The sequence below is a fragment of the Stegostoma tigrinum genome, chromosome 7, assembly GCF_030684315.1.
Source record: "Stegostoma tigrinum isolate sSteTig4 chromosome 7, sSteTig4.hap1, whole genome shotgun sequence".
Classification (NCBI taxonomy): Eukaryota; Metazoa; Chordata; class Chondrichthyes; order Orectolobiformes; family Stegostomatidae; genus Stegostoma; species Stegostoma tigrinum.
This window is the reverse complement of record NC_081360.1, coordinates 100,675,813-100,687,220: the sequence shown is the minus strand read 5'-3', so window position 1 is coordinate 100,687,220 and position 11,408 is coordinate 100,675,813. Positions and strand designations below refer to the sequence as shown.

The 11,408-nt window shown below is 48.5% G+C and overlaps 1 long non-coding RNA gene across 2 annotated transcripts; it reads left to right on the top strand.

The window, feature by feature from the left end:
* The first annotated feature begins 939 nt into the window (after nucleotides 1–939).
* Nucleotides 940–10,876, top strand: LOC132209854 (uncharacterized). 2 transcript variants are annotated; one of them, XR_009445997.1, is made up of 4 exons: nucleotides 940–1,030; nucleotides 1,123–1,255; nucleotides 8,944–8,995; nucleotides 10,508–10,876. It is a non-coding gene; the product is annotated as an uncharacterized LOC132209854 (long non-coding RNA). The 2 variants fall into 2 exon arrangements; XR_009445996.1 differs by having other exon boundaries at nucleotides 1,020–1,255.
* Nucleotides 10,877–11,408: the final 532 nt, after the last annotated feature.

Genomic DNA, 11,408 nt, shown 5'->3' with positions numbered 1-11,408 from the left:
TCCTCTATCCACCTCCCCGTCTCTCCCTATTTATTTCAGAACTGTTTCCCCATCCCCCTTTTCTGATGAAGGGTCTAGGCCTGAAACGTCAGCTTTCCTGCTCCTAAGATGCTGCTTGGCCTGCTGTGTTCATCCAGCTCCACACTTCGTTATCTCTGTTTTTGTTCCTGATTTACAGAATTGGCAGTTCTTTCGGTTTTTATTTGGCAGAAGCAGGCCACCTGGCCCTTTCATCCTGCTATGCCATTCAATAAGATCATGACTGATATTTTCATGGCCTCAGCTCCAATTATCTGCCCGCCCACCATAACCCTTCATTCCTTTACTGTTCAGAAATCTATCTGTCCTTGCCTTAAAAATGTTCAACGAGGTGGCCTCAACTGCTCCACTGGGCAGAGAATTAAGGGCAATGGGAAAGGGCAGGAAAGTGAAGTTCAGAATTATCGGATCAGCCAAGTTCTCAGATGGAGCAGACTTGATGGGCTGAATGGTCACCTTATGGTCCTACATCTTGTAGTGGGTCTCATGCCACATTCTGGCAAGTTCGAGGGCCATTCCTTCTAATCCTCCAGGCGATGTTACTGACCTCTGAGAGAGCCACCAGGGAGAATCACTTGGACCTAACATGCTCTTTCCTTGGCATGTGCAGCGCTGTCAGGCAGTGGTTTTCCACCTTATAAGTAAGTCGCTGGAGAGACAGCTATCTCTCACACCTCGGAAGAAGACGAGTTGCATTTTTATGATTTCGCTTGTGAGTCATGCAGTGAAGATAGAAATCAGTAAACAGCAAATAAACTTTATGAATTCCATATCGATTCTTAACTGAGCCACCAGCATAACACAGAAATTATATGTGTGCAAATGGTGCTGTAATCTGTGTCCACCCACACGGTAAATACTGGATGAGCCCAATATCTCATTCATTGTTGTAGATCTGAATATACCAGCACAGTTTATACTGATTGGTGCAGTGATCATCAAACGTGGCAGGAACTGGGTGGGAGGCCTTTCAAGGCAAAACGGCAGCAGAGTAAGAACCTCTGACTTCAGGTTGTCTGCTCCGACAGTTTTCACACTTTCTTTTTCTTTTTTACATCTTTTTCTCTCTCCTGAATCCCAAAGGCGAATCCTGGACCAACAAAAGGCACTGGACATGAGTCCTGGAGCAGCACAGGTAGTGAGTCCCGGATCAGTGCACGGGCAGTGAGTCCCGGAGCAGCGTGCGAGCAGTGAGTCCTGGAGCAGTGTGGGGACGGTGAGTCCTGGAGAAGTGTGGGGGCAGTGAGTCCTGGAGCAGTGTGGGGGCAGTGAGTCCTGGAGCAGTGTGTGCGCAGTGAATCGCGGAGCAGTGTGTGGGCAGTGAGTCCTGGACCAGTGTGTCGGCAGTGAATCGCAGAGCAGCGTGCGCGCAGTGAGTCCTGGAGCAGCACGGGTAGTGAGTCCTGGAGCAGCGCACGGGTAGTGAGTCCCAGAACAGTGCACAGGCAGTGAGTCCCGGAGCAGTGCACAGGCAGTGAGTCCTGGAGCAGCGCAGGTAGTGAGTCCTGGAGCAGCGCATGTGCAGTGAGTCCTGGAGTAGCGCACGGGTAGTGAGTCCCAGAGCAGCGCACGGGCAGTGAGTCCTGGAGCAGTATGGGGGGTAATGAGTCCCGAAGCATCATATGGGCAGTGAGTCCTGGAGCAATGCACAGGCAGTGAGTTTCGGAGCAGTGCACGGGCAGTGAGTCCCAGAGCAGTGCACGGGCAGTGAGTCCCAGAGCAGCGCACGGGCAGTGAGTCCCAGAGCAGTGCACAGGCAGTGAGTCCCAGAGCAACCTGCGGGCAGTGAGTCCCGGAGCAGTGTGTGGGCAGTGAGTCCCGGAGCAGCATGCAGGCCATGATTCCCAGAGCAGCGAGCAGGCAGTGAGTCCCAGAACAGCATGCGAGCAGTAAGTCCTGGAGCAGCGTGCCGGCAGTGAGTCCCGGAGCAGTGTGTGGGCAGTGAGTCCCAGAGCAGCATGCGGACAGGGAGTCCTAGAGCAGCATGCAGGCAGTGAGTCCCGGAGCAGTGTGTGGGCAGTGAGTCCTGGAGCAGCATGCAGGCCATGATTCCCAGAGCAGTGAGCAGGCAGTGAGTCCCAGAGCAGCATGCGAGCAGTAAGTCCTGGAGCAGCGTGTGGGCAGTGAATCCACGAGCAGCATGCGAGCAGTGAGTCCCGTAGCAGCATGTGGCCAGTGAGTCCCAGAGCAGCGTGTGGGCAGTGAATCCCAGAGCAGTGTGTGGGCAGTGAGTCCCGGAACAGCATGCGAGCAGTAAGTCCTGGAGCAGCATGTGGGTAATGAGTCCCGGAACAGCATGCGAGCAGTGAGTCCTGGAGCAGCGTGCGGGCAGTGAGTCCCGGAACAGCATACGAGCAGTGAGTCCCAGAACAGCATGCGAGCAGTGAGTCCCAGAGCAGCGTGTGGGCAATGAGTCCCGGAACAGCATGCGAGCAGTGAGTCCTGGAGCAGCATGTGGCCAGTGAGTCCCAGAGCAGTGTGTGGGCAGTGAGTCCTGGAACAGCATGCAAGCAGTGAGTCCCAGAGCAGCGTGTGGGCAATGAGTCCCGGAACAGCATGCGAGCAGTGAGTCCTGGAGCAGCGTGTGGGCAGTGAGTCCCAGAGCAGCATATGGGCAATGAGTCCCAGAGCAGCGAGCAGGCAGTGAGTCCTGGAGCAGCATGCAAGCTGTAAGTTCTGGAGCAACGTGTGGGGAGTGAATCCATGAGCAGCATGCGAGCAGTGAGCTCATGAGCAACGTGTGGGCAGTGAGTCCCAGAGCAGCGTGTGGGCAGTGAGTCTCAGAGCAGCGTTTGAGCAGTGAGTACTGGAGTAGCGTGCGGGCAATGAATCCTGGAGCAGTGTGTGAGCAGTAAGTACCAGAGCAGTGTGCGGACACTGAGTCCTGGAGCAACGTGCGGGCAGTGACTCCCAGAGCAGCGTAAGGGTAGTGAGTCCTGGAGCAGTGTGTGGGCAGTGAGACCATGAGCAGCATGTGGGCAGTGAGTACCAGAGCAGAATGCGGGGCACTGAGTCCTGGAGCAGCAAGCGGGCAGTGAATCCATGAACAGTGTGTGGGCAGTGAGACCATGAGCAGCGTGTGGGCAGTGAATCCTGGAGCAACATGCGGGCACTGAGTACTGAAGCAGCACATGAGCAGTGAGTCCCAGACCAGTGCACGGGCTGTGTCTTCTGAGCAGCGCGGGGGCTGTGAGTCCCAGAGTAGAACTCCAGATGTGAATCCCAGAGCAGTGCGAGCAGTAAATCACGGAACAGTGCGCAGGCCAAGAGTCCGGATGCCTGGAGCAACACTTAGGCAGAGTTTCCTGGAATAGCAGTGAGTCCCACATCAGTGAGTCCCAGAGCAGTGTGTGGACAGAGAGTCTCGCATCAGCCAGTGGGCAGTGAGTCCCAGATCAGCGTGTGGGCAGTGAGTCCCGGAGCAGTGTGTGGGCAGTGAGTCTCGAATCAGCCAGTAGGCAGTGAATCCCAGATCAGCGAGTGCACAGTGAGTCTCACATCAGGGTGTGGGCAGTGAGTCTCGGATCAGCGTGTGGGCAATGAGTAACATGTGGGCATTGAATCCTGGAGCAACATGCGGGTACTGAGTACTGGAGCAGTGTGCAGGCAGTGAGTCCATGTACAGCATGCAGGCAGTGAGACCATGAGCAGCATGTGGGCAGTGAATCCTGGAGCAACATGTGGGCATTGTATTCTGGAGCAACGTGCGGGTACTGAGTACTGGAGCAGCTTGCGGGCAGTGGCTCCCAGAGCAGTGTGCGGGCATTGAGTCCTGGAGCAGCATGTGGACAGTGAGTCTCGCATCAGCCAGTAGGCAGTGAGTCCCAGATCAGCGAGTGGACAGTGAGTCTCACATCAGCGAGTAGGCAGTGAGTCCCGTATCAGCGAGTGGACAGTGAATCCCAGATCAGCGTGTGGGCAGTGTGTCTCGAATCAGCGTGTGGGCAGTGAGTCTCACATCAGTGAGTGGGCAGTGAATCCCGCATCAGCGTGTGGGCAGTGAGTCCATGAGCAGTGTGGGCAGTGAGTCTCACATCAGCAAGTGGGCAGTGAGTCCCACATCAGCATGTGGGTGCTGAGTCCTGGAGCAGTGCGTGGTCAGTGAATCCGTGAGCAGTGTGGGCAGTGAATCCCGCATCAGCGTGTGAGCAGTGAATCCATGAGCAGTGTGGGCAGTGAATCCCGCATCAGCATGTGGGCAGTGAATCCCGCATCAGCGTGTGGGTGGTGACTCCATGAGCAGTGTGGGCAGTGAATCCCGCATCAGCGTGTGGGCAGTGAATCCCGCATCAGCGTGTGGGCGGTGACTCCATGAGCAGTGTGGGCAGTGAATCCCGCATCAGCGTGTGGGCAGTGAATCCCGCATCAGCGTGTGGGTGGTGACTCCATGAGCAGTGTGGGCAGTGAATCCCGCATCAGCGTGTGGGCAGTGAATCCCGCATCAGCGTGTGGGCAGTGACTCCCGCAGTGGTGTGCGGCCATTGAACCCTGGATCAGTGCGGGCAGTCAGCCCTGGAGCAACACGTGGGCAATAAGTGATGGTGGCTTATATCATTTTGTGTCAGGTGGGAGACCAGGGTTCATACCCTGATGGGGAGTTCACTTGTGGAGAGGAATGTCTCCCCTCAGGGGTTACTGAATCTGATGGCCCCATATGCAGGAAGTGTGTTCATTGCCTGCTACTGCGTAAATACATTTTGGCTCTAGTGTTACAGGTGAATTCACTGTGGAGCTTCTATCAGGCTGAGAATGGCACATTCTGAGAGATGGTCTCACTGCATGTCAAGAATAAAAGGTTAGGGTCTGGCTCAGTGGTCAGCACTGCCACCTCACAGTGCCAGGGGCGCGGGTTCAATTCCAGCCTTGGGAGACTATCTGCGCGGAGTTTGCATACTCTCCCTGTGTCTGTGTGGGTTTCTTCCAGGAGCGCTGGTTGTCTCCCACAGCCCAAAGATGTGTAAGTTAGGATGGATTGGTCGTGTGAAATTGCCCATGATGTGTAGGTTAGGTGGGCTAGCCATGGAAATGCAGGGTTACAGAGATAGGCTGGGCGATTGGGACTGAGTGGGATGTTCCTCGGAGGGCCAGCCTGGAGCTGATGGGCTGAATGGCCTGCTTCCACACTGTAAGGATTCTGTAATCCAATGTTTAACAGGCAGAGAAACGATGGAGTTTCCTGTGGTCAATCGAACTTCTAACAGCGAGTTTTTATTCATTCGATATCACTGGCTAAGTTAGTGGCCATTGCCCCTCCCTAATAATATTCTCGGAGGGCAGTTTAACATTAACCACATTGCTGTGGGTGGGAGTCACATTTAGACCTGACCAGGTAAGGGCGACAGATTTGTTTCCCAAAGCATGTGAAGCAGACAAGTTTTTTTCTGACAATTGATATTGGTTTTGTGGTCATCATTTAAGCTCTTAATTCCAGATATTTGGTGACTTGTGATGGCAGGATCTGAACCTGGGTCTCCAGAACATTACCTGGGCATCTGGGTTAATGGTCTAGACACCATTGGAGGAGATGTGCAGGGGAAGCAGTGGGAACCAACTTCAGGGCATCATGCTCAAGATGGGAGGAAGATGAATGGTGGGGCTACAGTGGCAGGGGACACAATTGTAAGGAGAACACACAGGCATTTCTTCTGCCCCAGCAGAGACTTCAGGATATAAACCGAAAGAACTGTGGATGCTGTAAATCAGGAACAAAAGCAAAGTTGCTGGAAAAGCTCAGCAGATCTGGCAGGAGAAAACTGTTAACGTTTCAGGTCCAGTGAATGAGTTCTGAGGAAGGGCCAAGTGACCTGAAACATTAACTCCGTTTTCTCCTTTACAGATGCTGCCAGACCTGCTGAGCTTTTCCAGCGTAATAAAATGTGAGGCTGGATGAACACAGCAGGCCAAGCAGCATCTCAGGAGCACAAAAGCTGACGTTTCGGGCCTGGACCCTTCATCAGAGAGATGAAGGGTCCAGGCCCGAAACGTCAGCTTTTGTGCTCCTGAGATGCTGCTTGGCCTGCTGTGTTCATCCAGCCTCACATTTTATTATCTTGGAATCTCCAGCATCTGCAGTTCCCATTATCTCTGAGCTTTTCCAGCGACTTTGTTTTTGTTAGAGACTTCAAGATGTTGTGTTGTTATTCTTAGTGGCAGGGTCAGAGATGTTATTTCGGCCACTCTTGGGATACTGCATTCAGTTCTGGTGTCCCTGCTATGGGAAAGATGTTAAACTTGAAAGGGTGCAGAAAAGATTTACAAAGATGTTGCTGGGGTTGGAGAGAGCTATAGAGAGTGGCTGAAAAGGCTGGGGCTATTTTCTCTGGAGTGTCAGAGGCTGAGGGGTTATCTTATAGAGGTTTTGTAAAATCTTGAGGGGCATTTATAGAGTTAATAGCGAAGCCTTTTCTCCACGTTAGTGAAGTCCAAAACTAGAGGGCATAAGTTTAAAGTGAGAGGTGAAAGTTCTAAAAGGTACCTAAGAAACAAGTTATTCACACAGAGGATGACATGTACCCAGAACGAGCAGCCAGAGAAATAGTTTTCCCCTCTTTATTCACTCATGGGATGAGGGCATCGCTAGCTAGGCCAGCATTTATTGCCCATCCCTAATTGCCCAGAAGGTAATTAAGAGTCAACAACATTGCTGTGGGTCTGGAGTCACATGTAGGTCAGACCAGCTAAGGATAGCAGTTTCCTGCCCTAAAGGACATTAGTGAACCAGATGGGTTTTGTCCACCTCACCCCACCAACAATTCATAGTCATCTTTAGATTCTTAATTCCAGATATTTTATTGAATTCAAATTCCACCATCTACCAATGCAAGATTTGAACTTGGGTCCCCAGAACATTCTCCAGGTCTCTAGATTAACCGTTCAGCAATAATACCACTAGGCCATCACCTCCCTTTAGAGTGATGGACTCTACTCCAATTATAAGATTTAAAAGGCATCTGGATGGGTGTATGAATAGGAAATGTTTAGAGTGCTATAGGTCAAATTCTGACAAATGGGACTAGATTGGTTTGGGAAGCCTGGTCGGCATGGACATGTTGGACTGAAGCATGTGTTTCTGTGCTTTATGTCTCTATGACTCTTTGACTCCATGTGACTGAAAGACTGCAGGGCATTCTGAAGGTTGGGGGGGCGGTGCAAACAGACAGATATTGTGATACATATTGGCACCAACAACATAGGAAAAGTGATGGGATCATTGAGTCATAGAGCCATACCATGCAGAAACAGACCCTTCAGCCCTTCCCATCCAGGCAGATCAGGTTTTCCAACTAGTCCCATTTGCCTGCATTTGGCCTATATTTCTCTTGTTCCTATTCATGTACCTGTCCAAATGAGCTTTAAATATTGTAACTGTACCTGCATCTGCCACTTCCTCTTGTGTCTCTCTCTTAAATACACTCAATGACTTGGCCTCCACAGCCCTCTGTAGCAATGAGAGTCACCACCATCTGGCTGAAGAAATTCTTCCTCCCCTCAATTCTAAGGGTTGGCCCCTTCATTCTGAGGCAGTACCTTTGGGTCCTAGTCTCTCCTACAAGTGGAAACACCCTCACTGCATCCACTCTATCCTGGCCTCCTACTGGGGCCTGGAATACCCTGTCAGGGAAGATAGTAGAATCAGATACAATTGCAATGTTTAAGAGACATTTAGACAAACACATGAACAGGCAGGGAATGTAGAGATACGAAACATGTGCAGGCAGATGGGATTAGTGTAGAATCGCATCATGGCCAACACAGACATGATGGGCCGAACAGCCTGTTTCTGTGCTGTATGGTTCTATGTTCTGTTCTCTAAATTTCGATGAGAACCGCCTCATCCTTCCAAACTTCATCGCATACAGATTGGGAATCCTCAACTGCTCCTCGTATGACAATCCCTTCATCCCCAGGATCATTCTTGTGGACCTCCTCTGGACCCCCACCAAGGCCAGAACATCCTTCCTTAGATAAAGGGCCCAAAACTGCTCACAATATTCCAGATGTGGTCTTTGCAAGGAGTCTTTGTGAGTGAAGCAGATGATTTGAGGGCGTTGATTAACACAAGAGGATTTTCTCTTGTTGGTATCACGGAACCATGGTTCAGGAAGGAACCTGTCGTGGTAGCTCAATATTCCAGAATTTCTAGGCCACATATGTGGGCTCTGTGAGAGAGGAGGTGGTGTTACAATATTGATCAAGAAGTCAATTACTGCAATAAGAAAGGATATTATCTTAAAAGGTTCCTCAAATGAGACCATGTGAGTAGAACCTAGGAGTAAAATAGGGATAAACATGTTGTGGGAGTGTATTGCAGACCCCCAAACAGTCAGGGAGAAATGGAAAGACACACGTGTAGGTAAGTCTCAGAGATGTGTAAAAACAATAGGGTATCAATAGTAGGAGATTTCAACTTTCCCAATACGAACTGGGATAGACAAAGTGTGAAAGGCCTAGAGGGATCAGGATTCTTCAAATGTATTTTTAAGTCAGCAGATAGAAAGACCCACAAGAGAGGGGGCTGGGTCTAATGTTAGGGAGTGAATCTGGGCAAGTGGTAGATGTGGCAGTGGGGGAGCATTTTAATGATAGTGCCCATTCCCCACTTTGGGAAAAGGGCAGGAAAATGGTGGTGATGAATGTCGGATCAGCCATGTTGCTATTGAATGACGGAGCAGGCTCAGTGGGCCAGACGGCCTACTCCTGCTCCTATTCCTTTTGTTCTTATGTAAGTGGTGGTAAATTGAATTGGGATAGTTTGGTGGTTATTTAATTTCTCCTTTCTAAATTTTTGGAAGGTCTGTTATTCTGAACTTTTTTTATTTTTCTAATTTATTACTGTGGTTTTGTACTTTTGAAGGCCTGTAATGCTGGATGTTTTATTTCTTTCATTTTCTTCTTTTTCCTCAGAATTCGTACTCAAGAATCTGTACGTACACATCTTTGTACCTAAGATAGTGCCGTAAGTGGTGACTTTACACTGTACTTACGTGAATAACTGTGACAATAGAGCTAATTCAAATTCGTTATGCCTGGTGGGAATGTGATGAGCCAAATGATCTTTTTCTTTGCCGCAGATCTCTATTAGTCTATGAATATTTTGACAATGAGAAAATGTTGGATTAGCCATGATCCTATTAAATATTTTGACAATGAGAAAAAATATTTCACATACAAGCAGATTTTAAACCACTAATCTTCCAGTCAAGGAGCTGAACTGCAAGAGACAATTCATATGATACAGAATTGCTTCAGGATTGCACAAAAAAACTCAGACAAGAACAAGTGAATACATGTCTTCACCCTGTAGTTCCAGTTGCAGATCATGGTTGAGAACAGTGAGGATATCGTAGTTTAAGAGCATTTGCCAATTACTTTACATCCAGCACCAATGGATAGTGGAGGGTCATACAATTATAGAATTTTACAGCATGTACACCGACCCTTCAGTACAACTCACCCATTCCTACTGCTTGCCCTGCATTAATCTAGTCCCATTTGCCAGCATTTGGCCCATATCCCTCTATACCCTCCTATTCATATCCCAAAACAGATGCATTTTAAATGTTGCAATTGTAGCAGCCCACACCACTTCCTCTGGCAGCTCGTTCCATACACACACTACTCTCTGCGTGAAAATGTTGTCCCTTAGGGCAACTTGTAAACATTTCCTCTCTCACCTTAAATTTATGCCGTCTAGTTTAGGATTCCCCTACCCTATGAAAATGACCTTGGCTAATCACCCTATCCATAAACTTCACCCCTCAGCCTCCAACTTCCTGATTCATCTCTCTCAGGTCTGGTCACAATCAAAAGAGGGTCTCGTGTTGGGAAGAAAACAGCAGAAGTGGATGATAGGAGCAGCAAATTAATCTAACTCAAAAAGCTCATCAGACGTTTTCAAATTTCTAAGGTATTAAAACAAACAAAGAAAAACCTGATAGACCAATACAAAGCATTTAAAACATTTGGTGTTAGAAGTTGCTATTCTAGAATTGGAGTTTGAAAAAAAAACAGATAAACAGAAGCAATGTCTAATTTTATTGCACCATAGCATCTTTGGAAGAAAATAAGATTGTTCCAGAGAATGCTGAAATATGGAAAATAAAAACTGAACAAGCTAATAACAGCTCCTGTCATCAGCATATATACACCTTTTCCAAGCTACTATCAGTTCTGAAGAAGGATCACTGGATCCAAAACAAAACTCTGCTTTCTCTCCAAAGATTCTGCCAGATCTGCTGAGTTTCTCCAGCACTTTTTGTTTTGTTTCACCTCTTAAGTGTCCAGATTTCTATGTTTTTTTTAATTAAACTAATGATGCTTGTGTGCACATAGAGGTTCACAGTTTACAGCAAATGTATTTGGAGTGAAACCCACTTCCCACGTAGGTGCGATGGTCAAGAAGGCACAACAATGCCTCTTCTTCCTCAGACTCAGGCATGTCCATAACGCTCCTCGCTAACTTCTACAGATGCGCCACTGAAAGCATACTGTCCCGATGCATAATGGCCTGGTACGGCAACTGCTCTGCCCAGGACCGTAAGAAGCTACAGAAGTGGTGTGCACAGGCCAGACCATCATGGAAGCCAACCTCCCATCCATGGGCTCCATTTACACGTCTTGCTGCTGTGGAAAGGCTGCCAACATCATCAAAGACCCTTCGCACCCCGGTAATGACCTCCTACAGCCTCTTCCATCAGGCAGAAGATACAGAAGCCTGAACACATGCACCAGCACATTCAGGAACAACTTCTTCCTGGCTATTATCAGACTATTGAATGGGCTCTAGCCTCAAATAACGTAACCTGCAATGTAACCTGTATGCCTCTGAGTCTTTTTGATCTGTATGTCTTTTGCTTGCAGTGATCTGCCTGTACTGATTGTAAACAATGCTTTTCACTGTATTTTGGTACGCATGACAATAAATCAATCAACACTAACATCAACACCAAGAAAGCCCAGGAAACTAAGATATACTTTCAATAACATGCACATCGTTATATGCTGACATATAGGATACAAATCAACCTTTCTTGGAGTAATAGATGGCTCATCTGAACTGTGATACATTCTACAGGTTAGCAATCATCTTATTTTCAAACTTGACACTGGGTCAAGACTTACATTATTGGCTGAAAAGTATCCCTTTTTGAAGAGAATGGAAATACAACAGTCTGTTAGAGAACTGCATGGAGCAGATAAAATGCAACTCAAAATCAAAGCAATGTCAGGTACTTCTTTAAAATGCAGAGACTTTATATAGTGTGGAACGTAGAAACCAACAACCATCACTTCTGGACAGAAATATGTGCTTCAGTCTTAAATTCTGCAGCGTGTTGAAGAATCTTAACAAAGCCTGAAGCCCCAAAAAC